This window comes from Schistocerca americana, chromosome 9 (genome assembly GCF_021461395.2).
Source record: "Schistocerca americana isolate TAMUIC-IGC-003095 chromosome 9, iqSchAmer2.1, whole genome shotgun sequence".
NCBI lineage: Eukaryota > Metazoa > Arthropoda > Insecta > Orthoptera > Acrididae > Schistocerca > Schistocerca americana.
This window is the reverse complement of record NC_060127.1, coordinates 144,715,203-144,738,615: the sequence shown is the minus strand read 5'-3', so window position 1 is coordinate 144,738,615 and position 23,413 is coordinate 144,715,203.

Genomic DNA, 23,413 nt, shown 5'->3' with positions numbered 1-23,413 from the left:
CTTCTCTGAATAACAATGAACAACGTTTAAGGTCAGATAGAAGGGAATGAAGAGTTGGACATAGATGTGGGAGGAAATGGAGACAGAAGGCAGAACGGAGAAGATGGACAGAGGGCGCAGGAGGAGGGGGGTATGAGAAGTTGGACATAGAGGAGATGGTGACGGACAGAGAGAGAAGGAGGGCTGGGGGTGGGGGAGGGGGTGGGGCAGGAAGAGATGAAAAGGAAGGAGCGAGAAGAATATGGACCAAGAAACGAGAGAGGGTGTGGCAGACAAGGAGAGTGTAATGGAGGAGGGGTTGGACAAAGAGTGGGGGAGGTGTAGCTGGACAGAGGCAGGGAGAGAGAAGGAGACTATGACATATACCCAGTTCCCATTTACGTTAGGAGTGTGTTCTTTCTCTTTTCTTTCACTTCCATTTAATCACACTGAGCCGCAGCAATTCGTAGTCGGGAACAGCTAGTCTATAAATAAATTCGACACACGAAATAGATACTCATCTCTGTGACCACTGTAAGTGTTACTATCAAAAACTGGAGGCGCGTTGTATAGAATGTACTTGAGCCGTGGCCGGCTCGCGCTGATGCCATTTTTCTTTTTTGTCATTTTGTCACCATCAGTTACTACGTGAATGACTTGCTCACTAACCTCCGTCAGTGGCAGCAGCAGCGTTTAACAATACTAGTACTGGTGTACCTTGTTTGGTGTGGCCGCTATATTTCCGTCTCGTGGTGTGTGTTAGGCAGTTGATCGGTTGCGACAGAGCAGCGAGGAAGTTTCCGCGGCGTGAGGTTAGGCTGGGGCCGGTGGCGGCGCGCGCGCGCCGTCCGAGTTGTGTGGCACTAGCTGCGAGGGCTGCGAAGTTCGTCGCCCACCGAACCTGCCTACTGGAGTTGAGTAATCAGCGAACCTGTTATGGAGCCTTAACTGCTCTGACATCTCTTCGTTGATTGCTGGTTGTTGCTTCCTCGGCTGTCCCTGCAAGCAGCAACGTGATGGTGTGCTGGACTCGGCAAAATTTTGCAGCCGTCTTCCTGTGTGGTGTTTAACTTTCAAATGATTATAATTTATTAGTGAAGTGCACCAGCGGTATCTTCTGCCCTGTGGCCGTTAACATTCCGGTTACCTGCCCTGGTCGTTATCGTAGTTTTGCGGCAGTGTGTTTTCCTCGCCGTGTTGATGCTGTCCGGCATTGTGTGTAGTTCGAAAGCTTGATGTTGTTCTCCCTTTTTCTTTGAGTGGTTCTTGTGCCTTGACTGTGTTTAGACGCCAATTATTAAGACATAGTCCTGCTGCGATTTTCTTCCTCGCTGATATTTTTGGTTGTCGTCCTGTTGGTCGTGTGGAAGGGAATTGATTAGGTTGTTGGTTGGTTCTTCAGCCGTCCCTAGGTCGTGCTGCCACCCGGTTATTTAGTGTTAGGTTTGGCTGCCTGTCTCACCTAAAATGTTGTTAGAGTTTCCTCCCCAGGCCGACCCTTGCAACACTTTTGAGCCCCACTGTTCTGTTGCTTGTGATTTTGATTTTCTTTTGTCGCAAGTACTGTGCCAGGCATTCAGCCATGTTTTGTCTCTCCAATGTTCAGTATATGGCCTTCAGCCGAACTTTATGTGAAGTATTTTAAGATTAGGCCTTCAGTCGTGTTTTGTTTAAAATTCTTGTTTGCTCTGTATTTAGGCCTTCAGCCGTGTTTGTTTAGAATCTGTGGCTTTCAGCAATAATGTGTAAATTCCTATCATAAGGTTTGTCTTCAATTATTTTGCATAATTGTTTGGGGCTTTCAGCTATGAAGATATTTCAAATTTTTTAAAGATGGTTTTTTGTTGTACTGTGTAAATGCTTGTTTTTTAAGGTTCCCCTTTATTATGTTGAAATATTATTGGTGTTTTCAGCCTAGGAATTAATTTAAATTTTCCGTAATGTGGCTTTTAGCCGAAAATGGTAAACGCTTGCCTTTTAAAGAATTTCCTTTGCTGATCTGAAATATTATTTGAGCCTTTAGCTGAGAAGATATTTTAATTTTACTTAAGTAACGCCTTCAGCCGTTTGTGTAAATTCTTGTGCCTCAATAGGAATTATTTAAGGATATTTTAATTTTACTTAAGTAAGGCCTTCAGCCGTTTCTCTAAATCCTTGTGCTTTTAACTTTATTATTGAGAAGTTACTTGGGCTCTCACCCATGAATTGATCCTTGTTGTTCTAAAGAGGAAACTGTGCATTGGTTTTCGAGGAATAATGTTGTGTGTTCTTGTGTAAGTAACAGCAGCTGATCTTGGCCCCTTTCCACAACCTGATCCGCTCTGTCCTGCGAAACCAGATTTCAGTATTATTCCAATTAGTCAGCAATACCATCCTCTAAAATATCAGTTCATCATCAGTTATCTGCTATATTAGCAGGTCCTTTGCCCCTCCATTTTCTGCGATCCATTGCTTCCTTCTTAAGGCTGCTGTATCTTGTACCGTCCATCATGTCATCCAGTATCTGGAATCTCTTCCTTCCTCGCTTCCTTTTCCCTTCTACATAACCTTCTAAAACTGTTTTATCAGTCCGTCATTCTTTCTTAATATATGCCCAATCCAGTTTCTTTTTCTTCTCTTTATTACATCTAGTAACAGTCTTTTCTCTCCCACTCTTCTTCTTCATGTTTTACTCTGTCCATCCAACTTATTCTTTCCATCTTCCGCCATGTCCAGATCTCAAAAGCCTCCAGCCTTTCTCTGTCTTTTTTCCTCATAGTCCATGTTTCAGCGCCATATAGAAGATCACTCCATACAAGACATTTTATGAGTCTCTTTCTGAGTTCTCTGTCCAGACCGCTGCAGAAAATTCTCCTTTTCTGATAAAACGCCTCTTTTGCCATTGCTATACTTGTTTTAATTTCTGTCGTGCACTTCCAGTCGGTGTCTATCCTGGTTCCAAGATGATTTAAATTTTGCACTTGTTCTAGTATTTGTCCATTCAGTATAACTTTTATTTCCTTATTTCCTCCTAGTGCCAATACTTTTGTTTTATTTGTGTTAATTTTCATTCCATATTTTTTCCCGTTAGTTGCAATGATGTCCACCAAATCCTGTAATTCTTTTTCCCCTGTGGCTAGAAGGACCATGTCATCAGCAAATCTCAAACACCCTACTCTTCTTCCTCCAATTTCTACTCCTTTGTCATCTAATGAGCATTGGTCAATCATATTTTCCAAGTAGAGGTTGAATCAGCCTCATTTCACATGTAGCCAAAGTGATGTTAAGAATAATTAATAAAAGATTTGAAAAAGTAATGGAGGAGAATCTTGGCGAGGAGCAGTTTGGCTTTAAACGGAATACGGGCACCAGAGATGCAATAGGGCTCCTACGAATCTTGGGAGAAAGGTTTATTGAAAAAGGAAGAGACCTATAAATGTGCTTCATCTGTGGTGTCACCGCCAGACACCACACTTGCTAGGTGGTAGCCTTTAAATAGGCCGCGGTCCGTTAGTATACGTCGGACCCGCGTGTCGCCACTGTCAGTGATTGCAGACCGAGCGCCGCCACACGGCAGGTCTAGAGAGACTTCCTAGCACTCGCCCCAGTTGTACAGCCGACTTTGCTAGCGATGCTACACTGACCAATACGCTCTCATTTGCCGAGACGATAGTTAGCATAGCCTTCAGCTACGTCATTTGCTACGACCTAGCAAGGCGCCATTATCATTTGCTATTTATCTTGCGATGCATGTACCGTCAGACCGATGTTCACCAATTATGGATTAAAGTTAAGTATTCCAGCAGCTACGTACTTTTCTTGATAGTATAATTACTTTACCTGTTCCAGACCTCACGCCAGCCTGCATGAGTTAAACGCGTGCCTTTCGACTTCCTCCAAACCCCGTGGATTGGCTCCTGCCAATTCACAACATCATCGATCTAGAAAAGGCATTTGACAATGTGGTTTGGGTCAAGCTGCCGACTATAATGAGGGAAAAGAGAGTGGACTGGAAAACCAGAAGACTTATAAACTCATTATATCTTAATCAAAAAGTTTCAGTTGAAGTGAGAGGAGAAAGTACAAGCTGGATCAGACTAGGAAAAGGAGTAAGACAAGGATGCTGTTTATCACCTAATCTTTTCAACCTCTACTTGGAAAATATCAGTTATTTCTCCTGAAAAAGCTTGTACTCGAGTAGCTGTAATACGGCTTTTTGCTCCTACTTATAGTAAGTAGGGCAGGAATGGCGCTACGCGCTATGCGCGCCGATTCGGCTGCGCTGCGCGCGCGCAACGAGGCTTCCCATCCGCAAACTCACAGCCCGCGGTGACGTCCGGTCAGAAATTCTGACGTCCGTAATTAACTGCCCCGCGCAGCGGCTGGACTTGTTCCTGTAGCGTCCTGCCAACTGCCGCAATTCCTGCACGGACTTCGGTCAATATTTAGCGACTCGCCAGCGACCCGCCGTTCGACACGGTGAAAAAAAAGAAGTGCAAGGACCTTGCCTCATTAAAATGTTTTCTTTTAATTTTTTTATTTGGCTTGGGTTTATTGAACCATACTCCCAACAGCTTGGTACAAATATAACGTTCTGTACAGAGAGAAATCATAACATGAATATCTGATTTTATCCATATTTTGCAGCTACAAACGTGTAGAAAACCAGAATCTATTTTAAATGAACAGACAGATTTCGCAAGCCCCAGTTATTTCAGCAATTTTAGAGACCCATTCCAAAGTTATTCCCAGCACATGTCAATTGTTTAATAGTTTTATCTCTGGGGCTACGTATAGATTCATCTTTGATCACACCATGTACAACATCTGTGAAGTGTTTACAAACTTGTGTATGCAAGTGAGCTTCTTGAGTAATGTGATATGTATGAACAGGATGGAGAAAAGAATGTATCATGGTGCTAAAAAGTTAAAAACGCTTTTCATGGATTACATGGCGAGTTTACAATGTTTCGCACATATTTTCCGCGTCTGACTTTACGAAATTCGTAACCTCACATCAAACCTTTTCATGACATGAATATACATTTCACCTCATACCAGAGAGAGAAAAATCGTGTTTTAATACTAATCACAGATGATGATGGACCCACACCGTCCGAAATGCATCATGTATTAAAAAGAAAAAGTGGCTGAAGGCGTTTTTTAATTCATACTTTCAGTATTTTTTGATTTATATTTCCAATATGAATAGTCTGAACAACGATTTATGATTAGATGCAGGATCTAGGAGACAGAATCCAATACATGTATGTAATTCTTGTTGTTGTTGTGGTCTTCAGTCCTGAGACTGGTTTGATGCAGCTCTCCATGCTATTCTATCCTGTGCAAGCTTCTTCATCTCCCAGTACTTACTGCAACGTACATCCTTCTGAATCTGCTTAGTGTATTCGTCTCTTGGTCTCCCTCTACGATTTTTACCCTCCACGCTACCTTCCAGTGCTAAATTCGTGATCCCTTGATGCCTCAAAACATGTCCTACCAAACGGTCCCTTCTTTTTGTCAAGTTGTGTCACAAACTCCTCTTCTCCCCAATTCTATTCAATACCTCCTCATTAGTTATGTGATCTACCCATCTAATCTTCAGCATTCTTCTGTAGCACCACATTTCGGAAGCTTCTATTCTCTTCTTGTCTAAACTATTTATTGTCCACGTTTCACTTCCATACATGGCTACACTCCATACAAATACTTTCAGAAACGACTTTCTGACATTTAAATCTATACTCGATGTTAACGAATTTCTCTTCTTCAGAAACGCTTTCCTTGCCATTGCCAGTCTACATTTTATATCCTCTCTACTTCGACCATCATCAGTTATTTTGCTCCCCAAATAGCAAAACTCCTTTACCACTTTAAGTGTCTCATTTCCTAATCTAATTCCCTCAGCATCACCCGACTTAATTCGACTACATTCCATTATCCTCGTTTTGCATTTGTTGATGTACATCTTATACCCTCCTATCAAGACACTGTCCACTCCGTTCAATTGCTCTTCCAAGTCCTTTGCTGTCTCTGACAGAATTACAATGTTATCGGCGAACCTCAAGGTTTTTATTTCTTCTCCATGGATTTTAATACCTACTCCGAACTTTTCTTCTGTTTCTTTTATCGCTTGCTCAATATACAGATTAAATAACATCGGGGAGAGGCTACAACCCTGTCTCACTCCCTTCCCAACCACTGCTTCCCTTTCATACCCCTCGACTCTTATAACTGCCATCTGCTTTCTGTACAAATTGTAAATAGCCTTTCGCTCCCTGTATTTTACCCTTGCCACCTTCAGAATTTGAAAGAGAGTATTCCAATCAACATCGTCAAAAGCTTTCTCCAAGTCTACAAATGCTAGAAACGTAGGTTTGCCTTTCCTTAATCTTTCTTCTAAGATCAGTCGTTGAGTTAGTATTGCCTGACGTGTTCCAACATGTCTACGGAATCCAAACTGATCTTCCCCGAGGTCGGCTTCTTTCAGATTTTCCATTTGTCCGTAAAGAATTCACATTAGTATTTTGCAGCTGTGGCTTATTAAACTGATAGTTCGGTAATTTTCACATCTGTCAACACATGCTTTTTTTGGGATTGGAATTATTATATTCTTCTTGAAGTCTGAGGGTATTTCGCCTGTCTCATACATCTTGCTCACCAGATGGTAGAGTTTTGTCATGACTGGCTCTACCAAGGCTGTCAGTAGTTGTAATGGAATGTTGTCTACTCCCGGGGCCTTGTTTCGACTCAGGTCTTTCAGTGCTCTGTCAAACTCTTCACGCAGTATCTTATCTCCCATTTCATCTTCATCTACATCCTCTTCCATTTCAATAATATTGTCCTCAAGTACATCGCCCTTGTATAAACCTTCTATATACTACTTCCACCTTTCTGCCTTCCCTTCTTTGCTTAGAACTGGGTTTCCATCTGAGCTCTTGATATTAATACAAGTGGTTCTCTTCTCTCCAAAGGTCTCTTTAATTTTCCTGTAGGCAGTATTTATCTTACCCCTAGTGAGATGAGCCTCTACATCCTTACATTTGTCCTCTAGCCATCCCTGTTTAGCCATTTTGCACTTCATGTCGATCTCATTTTTGAGACGTTTGTATTCCCTTTTGCCTGCTTCATTTACTGCATTTTTATATTTTCTCCTTTCATCAATTAAATTCAATATTTCTTCTGTTACCCAAGGATTTCCAGCAGCCCTCGTCTTTTTACCTACTTTATCTCCTGCTGCCTTCACTACTTCATTCTTCAGAGCTACCCATTCTTCTTCTACTGTATTTCTTTCCCCCATTACTGTCAATTGTTCCCTTATGCTCTCCCTGAAATTGTCTACAACCTCTGGTTCTTTCAGTTTATCCAGGTCCCATCTCCTTAAATTTGCACCTTTTTGTAGTTTCTTCAGTTTTAATCTACAGCTCGTAACCAATAGATTGTGGTCAGAGTCCACATCTGCCCCTGGAAATGTCTTACAATTTAAAAGCTGGTTCCTAAGTCTCTGTCTTACCATTATATAATCTATCTGATACCTTTTAGTATCTCCAGGATTCTTCCATGCATACAACCTTCTTTTATGATTCTTGAACCAAGTGTTAGCTATGATTAAGTTATGCTCTGTGCAAAATTCTACCTGACGGCTTCCTCTTTCATTTCTTCCCCCCAATCCATATTCACCTACTATGTTTCCTTCTCTCGCTTTTCCTACTCTCGAATTCCAGTCACCCATGACTATTAAATTTTCGTCTCCCTTCACTACCTGAATAATTTCTTTCATCTCGTCATACATTTCATCAATTTCTTCATCATCTGCAGAGCTAGTTGGCATATAAACTTGAACTACTGTAGTAGGCATGGGCTTTGTGTCTGTCTTGGCCACAATAATGCGTTCACTATGCTGTTTGTAGTAGCTTACCCGCACGCCTATTTTTTTTATTCATTATTAAACCTACTCCTGCATTACCCCTATTTGATTTTGTATTCACCTGACCAAAAGTCTTGTTCCTCCTGCCACCGAATTTCACCAATTCCCACTATATCTAACTTTAACCTATCCATTTCCCTTTTTAAATTTTCTGACCTACCTGCCGGATGAAGGGGTCTGACATTCCACGCTCCGATCCGCAGAACGCCAGTTTTCTTTCTCCTGATAACGACGTCCTCATGAGTAGCACCCGCCCGGAGATCCGAATGGGGGACTATTTTACCTCCGGAATATTTTCCCAAGAGGACGCCATCATCATTTAATCATACAGTAAAGCTTCATGCCCTCGGGAAAAATTACGGCTGTAGTTTCATCTTGCTTTCAGCCATTCGCAGTACCAGCACAGCAAGACCGTTTTGGTTAATATTACAAGGCCAGATCAGTCAATAATCCAGACTGTTACCCCTGCAACTACTGAAAAGGCTGCTGCCCCCCTTCAGGAACCACACGTTTGTCTGGCCTCTCAACAGATACCCCTCCGTTGTGGTTGCACCTACGGTACGGCCATCTGTATCGCTGAGGCACGCAAGCCTCCCCACCAACGGCAAAATCCATGGTTCATGGGGGGAGGACGTAATTCTTAAGAGGAAGAAATCGTAGCGGTAAAGGTAGTTTATGGAGTACACCATGCGTGTTAGAGGATCAGTAGTGTTTTACATTATTTATAAGTAGGGTTCTTCTCTACCAAAACTAGGGTTCGGTAGTTTTTGTACACTACAAAACTGACGTAGTAAGCGGTATTATTACCTGCAGTATTGATAGCATAGGGAGGGGAAAAAAAAGAAAAAGAAAAGCGAAAATGAATGGTATGTTAGTACATGGTGTATTTTATATTTTTACAAAACATAAATTGCATTTTATAAATAATTAAAATTAGTTGATCGCGCAAGTTTTGCTTTTTTATGTAACCAAAGCAATTACTTTAGGTGCAATTACATATAACATGCAAAACATAAAAAAATCTCTCTAAATATTGTTGTTATTTTGCATTTAACAGAACGTTCTTCATCAGGGTCAATGGCAAGAGTTGCCTGTTATTATTAGTAAGTGCGAAAGTTGTATGATCTTATTGATAAGTGCGAAAGTTGTTCAAGACTACCAGAAACTTGTTTTACATGAGATCGACGAAGTATTTAAGTGATGTTTTATGTGTTTTTTATTTTTTTAAGTTCACCTTAATTTCGAGGAAATTGCTTTTCCTAGAGCTATAAGATAAATCTGTGTCGTCTTGTATGTTTGCTACGACGTCCCTCTTTTTAAGCTACAAATCAACAATTTTCAAATAAAACCAGAATGAAACACTGACAGTTTCAATTTTGCTACAATTACAGTTTATTTTTAAGTAACAGAATGTTTTGTAGCATATCTGACCCATTATATATTGTCACGGAGTTTGTAGACGGTTCACCACTTCCGGTTTCTAGGATAATGTAGTAAGACACTGATCGCATACGCATACAAAGCTATCGAAGTGTGATAAGCAACACAGGCCTCGAACACACCTAAAGTACAGGTAACATGGCTACGATGCTGACTGACCAAGGCTACTAGGAAAACTACCGGCGTCTGAGCTTCTTCAGTAGGCTGTGGTAGTTTTACAACTCTACTTATGAGTGATCTAGTGGATGACGCAACTTGAGGCCTTTTCGCAGACGACGCTGTTGTCTCTAGGACGGCATAAGAGGTGTCGCTAATGAATGCACACATGGTTCTCGATCCTCTTTCTGTGCATTAAAATCTGTATTGTAATACTGAAACATGGTAATCTTAGATTTATATCCGCTTAGGTATATATCCAAACCTTAAATTCTGTTTAATTACAAAGAGAGTATGTTTCAGTCAATCCCCCAAGCTTATTAGCGGTTTTTACGCTTCAGTAGTATGGCACTGCAACGGCTCTAAAATCTGTTGGCGTGACATTCGTAGTGGGGCGAGCGACACGGCATAACAACAAGGAGCCGCGTAGTGACACCGCAGTGTAGCCATTGCCTGTGAGGGACCTTCTTTCTGCCCCTTGAGTATTATATGCAGGGTGGTCCACTGATGGTGGCCGACACAAATATCTCACGAAATAAGCGTCAAACGAAAAAACTACAAAGAACGAAACTTGTCTAGCTTGAGGGGGGAAACCAGATGGCGCTATGGTTGGCCTGCTAGATAGCGCTGCCATAGGTCAAACGGATATCAAATGCGATTTTTAAAATAGCAACCCCCATTTTTTATTACATATTCGTGTAGTACGTAAGGAAATATTAATGTTTTAGTTGGACCACTTTTTTCGCTTTATGATAGATGGCGCTGTAATAGTCACAAACATATGGCTCACAATTTTAGACGAACAGTTGGTAACAGGTAGGTTTTTTAAACTAAAATACACAGCGTAGGTACGTTTGAACATTTTATTTCGGTTGCTCCAGTGTGATACATGTACCTTCGTGAACTTATCGTTTCTGAGAACGCGTGCTGTTACAGCGTGATTACCTGTAAATACCACATTAATGCAATAAATGCTCAAAATGATGTCCGTCAACCTCAATGCATTTGGCAATACGTGTAACGACATTCCTCTCAACAGCGAGTAGTTCGCCTTCCGTAATGTTCGCACATGCATTGACAATGCGCTGACGCATGTTGTCGGCGTTGTCGGTGGATCACGATAGCAAAAGTTCTTGAACTTTCCCCACAGAATGAAATCCGGGGACGTCAGATGCGGTGAACGTGCGGGCCGTGGTATGATGCTTCGACGACCAATCCACCTGTCATGAAATATGCTATTCAATATCGCTTGTACCGCACGCGAGCTATGTGCCGGGCATCCATCATGTTGAAAGTACATCGCCATTCTGTCATGCAGTGAAACATCTTGTAGTAACATCGGTAGAACATTACGTAGGAAATCAGCATACACCGCACCAATTAGATTGCCATCGATAAAATGGGGGCCAATTATCCTTCCTCCCATAATGCCGCACCATACATTAACCCGCCAAGGTCGCTGATGTTCCACTTGTCGGAGCCATCGTGGATTTTCCGTTGCACAATAGTGCATATTATGCCGGTTTAGGTTACCGCTGTTGGTGAATGCCGCTTCGTCGCTAAATAGAACGCGTGCAAAAAATGTGTCATCGTCCCGTAATTTCTCTTGTGCCCAGTGGCAGAACTGTACACGACGTTCAAAGTCGTCGCCATGCAATTCCTGGTGCATAGAAATATAGTACGGGTGCAGTCGAAGTTGATGTACCATTCTCAACACCGACGTTTTTGAGATTCCCGATTCCCTCGCAATTTGTCTGTTACTGATGAGTGGATTAGCCGCGACAGCAGCTAAAACAGCTACTTGGGCATCATCATTATTCGTTGCAGGTCGTGGTTGACGTTTCACATGTGGTTGAACACTTCCTGTTTCCTTAAATAACGTAACTATCCGACGAACGGTGCGGACGCTTGGATGATGTCGTCCAGGATACCGAACACAGCATGCATAGCACACGCCGGGTGCCATACATCAACACGATATCGACCTTTTCCGCAATTGGTAAACGGTCCGTTTTAACACGGGTAAAGTACCACGAAGCAAATACCGTCCGCACTTGCGGAATGTTACGTGATACCACGTACTTCTACGTTTGCGTCTATAACAGCGCCATCTATCACAAAGCGAAAAAAGTGGTCCAACTAAAATATTCATATTTCTTTACGTACTACACGAGTATGTAACCTAAACAAAAAACACAGTTGATATCCGTTTGAACTGTGGCAGCGCCATCTAGCGGGCCAACCATAGCGCCATCTGGTTCTCCCCTGCAAACTAGACGAGTTTCGTTCTTTGTAGTTTTTTCGTTTGATGCTTATTTCGTGAGATATTTGGCCCAGTCACTATCAATGGACCACCCTGTATACCCACTTCAGTGTGCCTGTTTTTGTTTTTCCTCTGCGTCTAACAGTCTTCCCACAACGCATCACATAACTTACTGCCTGATGTTTTCCGCACAATCGAAACTGCACCTCTAAGTGGACTGCGCGCGTCAGTAGAGCAGTGTCGTCCGAAGAAGGCACAGCCGGGGCAAGAGGACGACAGGCGCAAAGGCGAGAGCTGGTGCTGCCAGTGCCGTAGACACTTGCCACTTGTGCGAGTTCCACCAGCACCACGGGCGGCGGCGAGGATGAAGATATCGACTTCGCCTCGGCCAGTTGCCGGCAGAGTACAATCCGCCAATGACCAAACGTCAACGGACAGAAGATAGAAGAGCAGCTCTCGCCCACTTGCTTACAGATCATCGTCCAGGGCTCACTTAGACAGGCAGGGAACGTCGTTTATTGAACTCTTAGAAGTGAACGGTCAGTTGTTATATATTGCACTTTCCATTGAGCCGTGGTAAAAATTGCTGTTGAGCGAACTGCAGCATGTAGTGTAAAGCAGTCGCAGCTTTGGTGTCTGCCTCTGGTGGGAAAGGGGAAAGATTGCCTGTTGACGTGCATTTAAGGGGCGCTATGAGCTCGCCATGGGGCATCTCCGGCGGTACTCCGCAAGGATACCGCCCTTCGATTGTGCCGTTCCAGCACTAATCGAAGCGCTAGGTTTTCAGGTGCCAGCCAGTCAGCCAGCCAGCCAGCCAGGCAGTCAGCCAGCCAGCCAGGCAGTCAGCCAGCCGAGCAGCAGCGGTCCAGCCGAGCAGCAGCGGTCGAGTCGTGCAGCAGCAGCAGCGGTCCCGGCCAGCAGCAGCGGTCCAGCCGGCAGCAGCCAGCCAGCCCTCCAGCGGCGGCGGTCCAGCCAGCCAGCCAGCCCTCCAGCAGCAGCAGCGGCCCCGGCCCCGTCCGTGGCAGCAGCAGCAGCTGCGGCATTCCTGCCACCCGTCATCGGCGTCAGCGCCAGCACCAGCATCGTGGAACTCTGGCCTTCGTCCGTCTTCGTCTTCATCCGTCTTCGTCTACATCCGTCTTCGTCTTCATCTGTCTTCGCCTTCATCCGTCTTGGTCTTCGTCTGTCCTCAGTTTTTTCCTTTCCTTTTCGTCCTGTGCATTTTTGTTTATCCCTGTCGTCATGTCAGCCCCCAACACCACTACCACCACAGCCATAGTTTATACTTCCCCCTCCACCGCCACCATCACCATTACATGGTGTGCCCAGTCACACCCCCCTCTTTCCATCCCTCCTCTTCTCACTCTCCCTTCGCCCTCGCTCTTTGTCGCCCCCTGTCCAGCATCACCGCCACCACCGTCGCCGTCGCCTTCACCGACACCATCTCTGGCGCCGACTGCTGCGTCCACGCTGGGACCTGCCCCTTCCCGCCACCACCCTATAGCTCCCGTCCCTCATGTCACCACCCACCCTTCTGCCGCCATTAAACGCCCTAGTGGCACCACCACCTCCTCCACTCCCAAAAAAGCCCCACCCTGTCCTGCTTCCCCCCCCCCCCCCAGGGATGCCATGGATGTCTCCCCGCCTGGCCCTGCTCCCTCCACCTCCTCCTCCCCCCCCCCTCTTTATACAAATACCTCCCATCCCGATCCTTCCCTTCTCGAGGCCTGGACTCTCTCCCTCCTCCTCCGCCAACACTTCCATGTTGCCCCCATCTCTCTCCTCACTCCCAGGCGGATTCCATTCTCATCTCCTCCCCCAGCCCAACCCTCCATACTGACATCCTCTCCCGCCTCCCCATCATCTGTTTTGGCCCCACGCCACGCCACCGGCGACTCCAGCGACACATTCGTAATTTGCTCGCAGCTAAGAAACGCCGGGACTGGCGACAGACATGCACCCGTTTAAATGCTACCCTGCCTATCAACTCGTCCAAGTTCTGGTCAGCCTTCCGTCGCCTTACTGGAACTAAACCCTCCCCTACTATCATCTTCTCCATGATGATCACCCCTTCCCTGACACCCTTAGTAAGGCCAATCACTTTGCCTCCTACCTGTCCGATGAGTTTTCCATCCCCGATGATCCCCAGTTCGATTACTCCCTCTTCCCGGATGTCCGCGATTGAACTAACACCTCTGTCCCTCGCCTCGCACCGATTTCTAGTACTTGGACAACATTGCACACACAGAACTCACTGCCCCTATCACTGCACAGGATCTCATTGCTACACTCCGCACAAAACGCAACACCGCTCCCGGTCACAATCGTGTCACCTACCGTCAGCTTCGTGAACCTCCTGTCTCTTTCCTTTTCACCCTGGCCAGGCTCTACAATGTAGTCCTGTCCACCGGTTACTGCCCCGACCTGTGGAAAACCTCCCATATCCTGATGTTCCTTAAACCTGGCAAACCGCCGTCCGCCGTCTCCTCCTACCGTCCCATCAGCCTTACCCCGGTCTTCAGCAAGGTCCTGGAATCTATCCTCACCCGACGCATCCACCAGCATCTCCACCAGCACCGACTCCTTCCCATTACCCAGTGAGGCTTTTGGCCGTCCTTCTCTTCCGACGACCTTGTCCTTCACCTCACTCATCTCCTTTCCGACCAGCTTAATTCCCGTCGCTCCGCAATCTTCCTCTCCCTGGACCTCGAACGAGCTTATGACCGGGTATGGCATTCCGGTCTCGTCTTCATGCTCCAAACCTTCGCCCTTCCCATTAACTACGTCCGTCTGATCGGCTCCTTTCTCTCCCACCGTCCTTCCTACACCATCCATAACACAGATTCCTACACCTTTTTCCCCTCCGCCGGTGTGCCCCAAGGCTCCGTCCTCTCCGCCCTTCTGTACCTTTTGTATACGGCGGACATGCCGCCGCCGTCACTCCCCGTCCACCTTCTCCAGTTTGCCAATGACACCGTCTTTCTTGCCCTTGCCCCCACCCTGCAGCGCTCCCAACGCCTTCTCCAATCCCATCTTGACCGGTTCTTCGCTTGGTGCAACCAGTGGTTGCTCAAGGTCAATCCCTCCAAAACCCAGGCGATCATTGTAGGCAAAACTACCCCTTCCTTCCGCCTCCTTGATTTCTATCACACCATCTATGGCCGTCCTATCGCCCTCACTCCTACCCTTAAGTACCTTAGCGTCACCCTTGACCGTCGCCTCTCCTGGACTCCCCATCTCCGGGCAATCCAAGCCAAGGCACGCTCTCGACTCCGTCTCCTCAAGCTCCTTTCTGGCCGTACGTGGGGTCTGGACCCCTCTACCATCCTCCACACCTATAAATCCCTCATCCGCCCTATCCTTTGTTACGCCCATCTGGTCTGGATCTCTGCCCCCCCTACCTTTTATAAATCCCTCCAAATCCTTGAACGCCATGCTCTCCGCTTCGCCTGTCGCATCTGTCTCCCCTCCCCCACGCAGATCCTGTACGATCTCATCCCCTTCCTCCTTTTCCTTGAAAGGATACTGATCCTGTACACCTCCCGCAAACTCGATCCTCCTCACCCGCTTGTCTCACCCATCCTCTCCCACCCCCACCCGCTGCCGTGCCTGTATTCCCATGTCCCACCCGGTCTCCATCTCTCCACCCTCCTTACCCTCTCCCAAGGTGGATTCCGCCAGCTCCCCCTCCCTGATAATGTCCTCCTCCCCTCCATCTACCCCTCCTATCAACTTTGATCCTCCCCCCGCTTCCTGTGTCCTTTCCTTTAGGCACCCTCCCTCCCTTCTCTTTCCTTTTCCCCCGTCCCCTTCCTCCACCCCTCTTCCCCCGGGCTTCCCCTCCCCCTTCCTCCCTTCCCCCTATCTCCGCTGCCCATGGCATCTGCTCTTCCCTCTCCCTCTCCCACCCCCCTCCTCCTCTCTTAGCAGGTCCCTGGACTCGCACACGTGTAGTGAACATTCACGTGCCGGAGATCATCGCCATCAGTGTATCGTGTGTGTGCGCCTTCGTTTGTGTTTAGTGTTTGTTCGCCGTCACGCCACCACTGTTCACGTGTGTTCACGTGTACCGTTGCCATCATCCTAGTTAAGTGCGCCGTGTCAACTGGTGTTAGTGATGTTTCTCGTCCAGCGTGAACGGCTCCATGTTTTTTTGTTTTTTAGTGTCTTTTTTGCCTGCCGTTTTGATTGTATTCTCTGTGCCATCTGCATGTAATACTTATTGTAAAACTCAAGGCTGAAGAGCGGCGTACTATGCTGCTGACAGCCCGCCTTTGTATAAGGTGTTTAAAATCACAATAAAGAAAAAAAAACTCGCCATGGGGGTCAGTTGGTCAGCCGGGTCAGTGTGGGGCAGTCAGTGTCTGTCTGTCGTCCGGAGTGCTAGTATGTGTTAGGCCGCCAGTCTGCTCGAGTTTGTTTAGGCAATAGGCATTGGCGCTTGCACAGATCGGTTGGTCGGTCGCGCACTGAGACACAAGATGACTTGTCCGTCTTGAGCGTCGGCGCATGAGATGTCGCCACGTCGGTCCAGTGGGCCGCGCCGTGTAGCGAGGGGTAGTGGCTTCGCGGCCGACACGAGAGCAACAGGAGTCAACCCACGACGTAGGTCTGGCCGGTGCGAGCTGCGACGCCGTTGGACGGGAGATCGGCGCGCCTTCCTGCGTCCGTTGAAGCGGCTGGCAGCGGAAGGTTCGGGAGAGCGTTTTGGGGGTGCTGCGTCAGGTCTTCGCCAGACGTCGCTGTTTATTAGAAGTTAAGTGATTCGTGATATGTTGTTTCATTTACTTGTTAAATTCTACTTGTTTTCTTGGTCATCTCTCGTCCGCATTTGTTAGGCAGTTTGTGTCGGTCTGTCTGTCTGTCGGTCTGCCATACGTTAATAGCTGGCTCTGTCATGTGTGTCGGATTCAGTGTTAACGAATTGATAGAATAAAGATAAACGCCGAATTCCTGAAATATGTTTTTATCTTGCCTATCATCTTGAGAGGCGGTATATGCGTAATGTAGACCATCTATGTACATTTTATGTAAGATTGCATTTGATGGGTTTTTATTTAAATGGTCATTTTGGTATATAAAGTTTCCACCCTTCCATTGTAAGAGGCTTTTTTTTTTTTTTTAATCAAGTTGCACCTTCGGTGGCAAGTTCATTTTTTTAATGTTAGTGTTTTGTTCCGTTTCCATCCCTCCTACGGAGTGCATAGTTTATGTGCTTGTGTGAGTTCTTAAAATTTTTAGTTTAATGTAATCTGGTGTGCTGCAGATTTGCACCAATGTAGTCTTTCAGAGGTTGTTGTGAGTGGTCGTGACTACGGCCGTGTCAAAAGGCAGCGGCAAGGTTCTCAGCCCGAAAGCTCATACTGACAATATTTGTTCTTTCTGCCTGTGAATAAAATTGTAACTTGATATTTTGAGGGTGCTTTCTGATTATAATTTTAAATCTGTTTAAAAAAAGGGGGCCTTTAGGAATAAAATTTCCATTTGTTGAAAGAAATTTTATTTTTTTTCATCAGTTATCCACTGGAACTACTTCCACACTCACATAGTGTGATTGAATGTGTTAATGTTCTTGATGAATCGCTAGTAAATAAAGTAAATTCTTAAGAAAAGGTTTTGAAAGCAAATTCACGGATCATCCATGTGATTTGAAGTCTATGTACCATTATTTGCACTTAGCCATTGAGGCCCTTTTTTTTTGTTACATTACAAGCAGTGTTGTAGACTCATATTTCCACAAGTGACAGAGATAAGAAAACCTTTTTAACTCAATTGTGTGACTTGATTACTAATTTGTTGGAGTGTTATAGAACCTTTTTTCATCTATCCTGTTACCTGACCCTGGCGCGTAGCTGAATAATAGTGGCAGGGAGAAATTGCCTTAGTGGTGTACTGCACCAGAAGCCGTTTTACGAACTCACAAACTCGGCCTACGGTAACAAGTCACAACTCGGCCTCCACAGCAGTAATGACGAGGCCTTTGCAAACCTGGCGACGAGGCATTACAAAAAGTATAGAATAATCGATTGTGGCCTCTTTTTGACGAACTGCCTTTGGCTTCTGTCTGGGTTTTTATGGCCGATGTTCGTCATGATTTTTCTGACATTTCTGCAAAGGAGAAAAGGGGCCCTCTTGCAATGTCGGGAATATACCGCATACCATGCACATGTTGGAATGACTGGACGATCAATAAACACCAGGATCGCAGAACATAAGCGACATTGCAGGTTGGGGCAGGTGGAGAAATCGGCTGTCGCAGAGCATGCGCAGCGTGAGCCAGACTGCGTTGTAAAATTCGTCGACACCGAAGTTCTAGCTGTAGAGAAGAACTATCACACACCCTTGTTCAGAGGAGCTATCGAAATGCACAAACACGAGAATATATTAAATAAGAGAGAAGAAAGCCTCGAGGTAAACGGATCCTGGCTACCCGTGCTTCAGCGAACGACCGTCACAGGTAGCAAGAGGAGAACCGCACCGGAAATGACCGCGGAGAAGCCCTCGGACATTGGCCCGCCAGGTACATATAGTCTGCGGCCGCGAGCTCGGCTCCAGTCCACCACCAGCAATGGAGGGAGAAACTTCGGCACTGCTAGCCACTCGTGCTGGCGAAACGTCAGAAAAATCCTCAGACGAACGTCGGTTGAAGAATCCGAGACGGAAACCAACAGGCAGTGTGTTAGCCGGTTTGCGTCTATGCGTCAACACTTCAACCCCTACCTGCTACTCGGGGAAAAATAAATATTAAGGGATTTTTCTTGCCACATGTACTTGGAGATAATAACCAACCTAAAACACACTGCTTCTAATAGCTATAATTATTAGTCTGCAAATGAGGGAAATACTGATGTAAAGATGTTGAATATACCGTCCTGAGCTGAGTAACCAATGGAAATACCTGCACTATATATAGCGCTTGATTAGGAAAAAAAAGGAGAGAGAGAGAGAGAGAGAGAGAGAGAGAGAGAGAGAGAGAGAGAGTGAGAGAGAGACAGAGAGAGTGAGAGAGAGAGGGAGAATTTGGGTACTGTGACTTTCTGGGGACTTTTTTTTTTAAATTAATCGTCTTAACACGTTATTTTAACGAACGGTTTTCTTACGTCAGAGGTACTGGTATATGTCACTATTCTGACCGACTGACTGACTCGTCATGGCCAGCCCAAACCACTAAGGATAGAAAATTGAAATTTGGAGAAGGCGCTGTTTAAGAAGGGATTTTTAGAAATTCCAACCCTCATCATCATCATCGTCATCATCATCATCGTCATCATCATCATCGTCATCATCATCATTTAACAGTTCCAGTTTCCCAGGTACTGGTAATAAGCTTCTTCCACTCCGTCCTGTTCAAATACACCTGTTCACGGAGAACATCATCCACTGATCCACTGTCCATCCTCTGGTCACAAGATTAACCTTAATCAACTCCATCCATCGGGTTCGAGGTCTTCCTTGAGGTCTTTACAAATTTATTTTGGCTGTACTAGTTGGCTCCATTCTCATCACATGCCCATACCATCGAAGTCTAGACGCGGCAATTCGATCTAACAGGGATGTCTTCATTGCGGCTTCTTTCCTCACCTCCTCATTCCTTAACTTGTCCATCTTGGTCTTCTGGATGGTGGATCTAAGAAATTTCATTCTGATACTTGCAGCCTTGATGATTCCCTTTTTGTGAGGGTACGTGTTTCAATACCATAGGTCAATATTGGTATGAAATAGCTATTAAACATTATCAGTTTGGCCGGTTTTGGAATCAAGTCATCCTATAAAAGTGATCTTACTTGTTGGTAGAAATCATATCCTTTTTGCACTCTGTTGGTGATTTCATTTCTGATCAAGTTATCACTGGAGATTACATTTCCAAGGTAAGGAAAACTGTCCACACACTCCAGATGGTGGTCTCGTAGTTTTACGCTTGCTGGTTGTCCGTCTCTGTTGACTGCCATCGCCACTATCTTGGTCTTGCTGATTTGAGGTTACATTTCTGGAACTGAGATTTCCATTCATCGAGTCTGATCTGTACTTCCTCTTGAGTTTCACCCCATATCATGATGGCAAATGCATTTAGTTCTCCTGACTTCTCCTTGACGTTCTTCATTATAGTATCCATAAAGGTGATGAATAGTAGTGGGGACAGTGCACTTCCTTGCTGAACTCCATTCTTTATCTCAAACCATGATGATCATCCTTCCCCAATTTGTAAACAGCTAGTACAGGCTTCCTACAACATCTGAATTTTTCTTATTAGTTCTTCAGGCACATCCTTTCTCTCAGGCATTCCCAGATCTTATCTCTTATAACACTATCATAGGCGCTTTCTATATCCAGGGATACAATGACCAGGTTCTTGCATTTCTCCCGAAACTTTTCCATCAACATGTGGGTGCTAAAAATTAGTTCTATTGTTGATCTGTTACTTCTGAAGCCATATTGTTCCTCCTCCAGCTGTGGTTCCATGATAGTTCTCAGTTTCTTTCTATGATCTTTTCAAGTATTTTAAGCCCATGACACAATAGGGTTATTCCTCTACAGTTGGTGGGTTTCCGCATGATACCTTTCTTAAACAGCGGAATTATTACACCCTTGCTCCAATCCGCAGGTATTTTGTTATCTGCTCATTTGGCACTGAGTACTCGGTACAGCGATTGTGTGTCTTCAATACCTGCTGCCTTTATCATGTCTGCGTTCACGTCATCTGCACCTGAAGATTTTCCTTTAGGCATAGATTTTAAGGCTGCCTGTGTTTCTGTCAAGGAGATGGGAGTTTTCTCATTGTAAGTGTGGAATTACAGTTCTGTATTTGGTTCTTCAACTGATCTATTTAACAGGTGGTCAAAATGATTTTTCAGGACTTCTCTCATGTCACTTTCTGTCCTAACCAGATTTCCATTTTCATCTTCAAGTGTTTTTATGGTATTCATTGGTTTGCTTTTACCTCTGATAACCCTATACAGCAATTTCTTATTGCCTCTACTGTCCTCCTCCAATTTCTGAGTGAATATCTTCCATGCCTTGGTCTTTTCTTCAGTAACTGTTCTTTTAACTTCCAGTTTCTTGATTCTGTAGATTTGCTCGAGGTTTCTGATCTTTGCCTCATTTCTAATGAGTTCCGGTTTATTTTTCTCCCGATCCCTCTCTTTCGTGAAGAGATTTCTTTCCCTGATTACTGCTGTCACACTTTCATTCCACCAACGCGTTTCCTTCTCTCTTATCATCATACTTGTCTTTCCATGAACTTCGGTGGCTTCCTTTACCAATGTGTACTTTGGTCTGGTCCGTTCTGCCTCTCCATTTTTCCTTTCATCTCTTGGTAACAGAGATTTTATCCGGTTCTGATATTCAGCTCTCTTCTCTGTTTCCTGGAGTTCCCATACTTTGATTTTTGGAATTATCTTGTACTGTGCTTTTGACACAAGGAAGTTTCTCAGGTACGCTACTAATAGACAGTGATCACTGTCAAGGCTCTAGCTTGGGATTACGCTGAGACCAGTTACCATTCTACTCCTCCCTTAATCTGTAATGACACAATCAATTACAGTCTTTTGTAATCCATCCCATCTGTATCGTGTTATCTTATAGCTCTGTCTCTTCTCAAACCAACTGTTTTTCACCACCGACCCATTCCTCATACAGAAGTCAAGGAGATGCTCACCTTCTATATTTCTTCTATCATATCCAAGGAGTTTCAATACATATCTTGTTCTACCTGTCCCAGTCTGTGCATTTAGGTCTCCCATAATGATTACTCTCTCTTTACTAATGACTATTTCCAAATAATTAAGAAACTGGTTCTTATCCTCTTGACAACATCCAGTTTGAGGTGCTTACACCTGTACTAAAGTTTTTCTTTCCCTAAATGTACCGTCATCTTTATTATTCTCTCACTAATGTACTGAATGTCAGTGACTCCTTCTAGATCATTATTCGTGATGAAACCGACATCATTCTTCATCTCTTTGTCATCTCCATGCCAATACAGAGTGTACTGTTTCCTTAATTTCTTCATCCCTTTCCTTTTCCATTTTGTTTCACTCATCCCCAGTATCATTAATTTTCTCCTTTCCGTAAGGTCCACTAGTTCTTCACATTTTCCTGTGAGGCTGAGTAAGCTGATGGTCTCAATCTGTGTGAGTCTTCTCTGGGATTTTTGCATTTTAGCACGACCCTGTCTATCATCAGGCCATAAACCATCATCCCTAACATGAATGTCTTGAAAGCAACTAGAAATAAGCTTTTTTACTGGCTTGCTAGGCCTAACGTAATTGAGGATTTTCTTTCAGGGTTAGCTCCCTCCGCCTTTGATAAGCCAATATCATACTACAAGGCAGCAGCTGCTGGTTTTGGTCCACCCCCGGTATTTTATTTCAACGGTACCCACCATATCTGGTGAGCATTCCCCTATCCACCACCTGGTGAGGCGCCTGATGCGAGACCAGCAAACTCCAATCCTAAGGGAGTGAAATATGGGTTGAAGGATTATTTTGAAAAGTGTGCTATTGGTATTTGGTTTCTCACTCAGAAATAAAGGAATATGTGTATCAGCAATTTTGGAAATTTAACCCTATAGGCGTGAAAAGTGGACGAAAGCTTTATTTGAAAATATTATTACGGAACTACTAAAGTATTTTTAAAGCCACATTTATGAACCTTGGCATTTGACTTCTTTGTTGCAAATAAAAAAATAAGTGTTTCAGTGTTTTTGGAAATTCAACCTCTGTGGGGATGAAACGAGGGATGAAAGTTTTTATGGAAATATTTCACTATGTAAGCATTTTTGCAGCTAAATCATTAAAAATTTGTATTTGGCTTCTCACTATTTTTGGAAATTCAGTCTCTAAGGGAGTGAAATAGGGGGTGTACGCTTTATGAAAATATTTCATGGGAGAAGCGTTTTTAAAGGCAAATCCTTGAAAATTTGTGTTTGGATTCTCGGTTAGAGACGGAAAAATACTTGTGTTCACTGCTTTTGGGAAGTCATCTCCTAAGGGGGTGAGGTAGGGTCAGACTGGTTCAATGACTCGTCATCGCCCAGCCCAAACCGCTAAGGATAGAAACTTGAAGCGTGAGAGGGTGTGGATCTTACACTGTAGACATCGTTTAAGAAGTAATTGCCCGAAATTCCACTCCTTTGGGGATAACATAGGGAATGGAAAGTTTTTTGAAAGTATCTCACAAGTAAGGAAATTTTGAAACTAGAACTACGAAAACTGGTATTTGGTTTCTCAGTCAGTGAATAAAAAGTACGTGTTTCATCATTTTTGGAAATTCAACCACTAAGGGCGTAAAATAGTGGTTGAAAGTTTATTTGAAAATAAATGGTCCAAATGGCTCTGAGCACTATGGGACTTAACATCTGAGGTCATCAGTCCCCTAGAACTACTTAAACCTAACTAACCTAAGGACATCACACACATCCATGCCCGGGCAGGATTCGAACCTGCGACCGTAGCGGTCGCGTGGTTCCAGACTGAAGCGCCTAGAACCACTCTGTCACAAAATAAATAATTACTCAAGAACTACTAATGGATTTTTCAGGCTACATCTGTGACAACTGGTATTTGACTTCTCCCTCAGAAATAACAATACCTGTTTCAGTCTTTCTGAAAATTCAACAACTAAGGGAGTACAATAGGGGATGAAAATTTTAAAAAATATATTTCGTTACA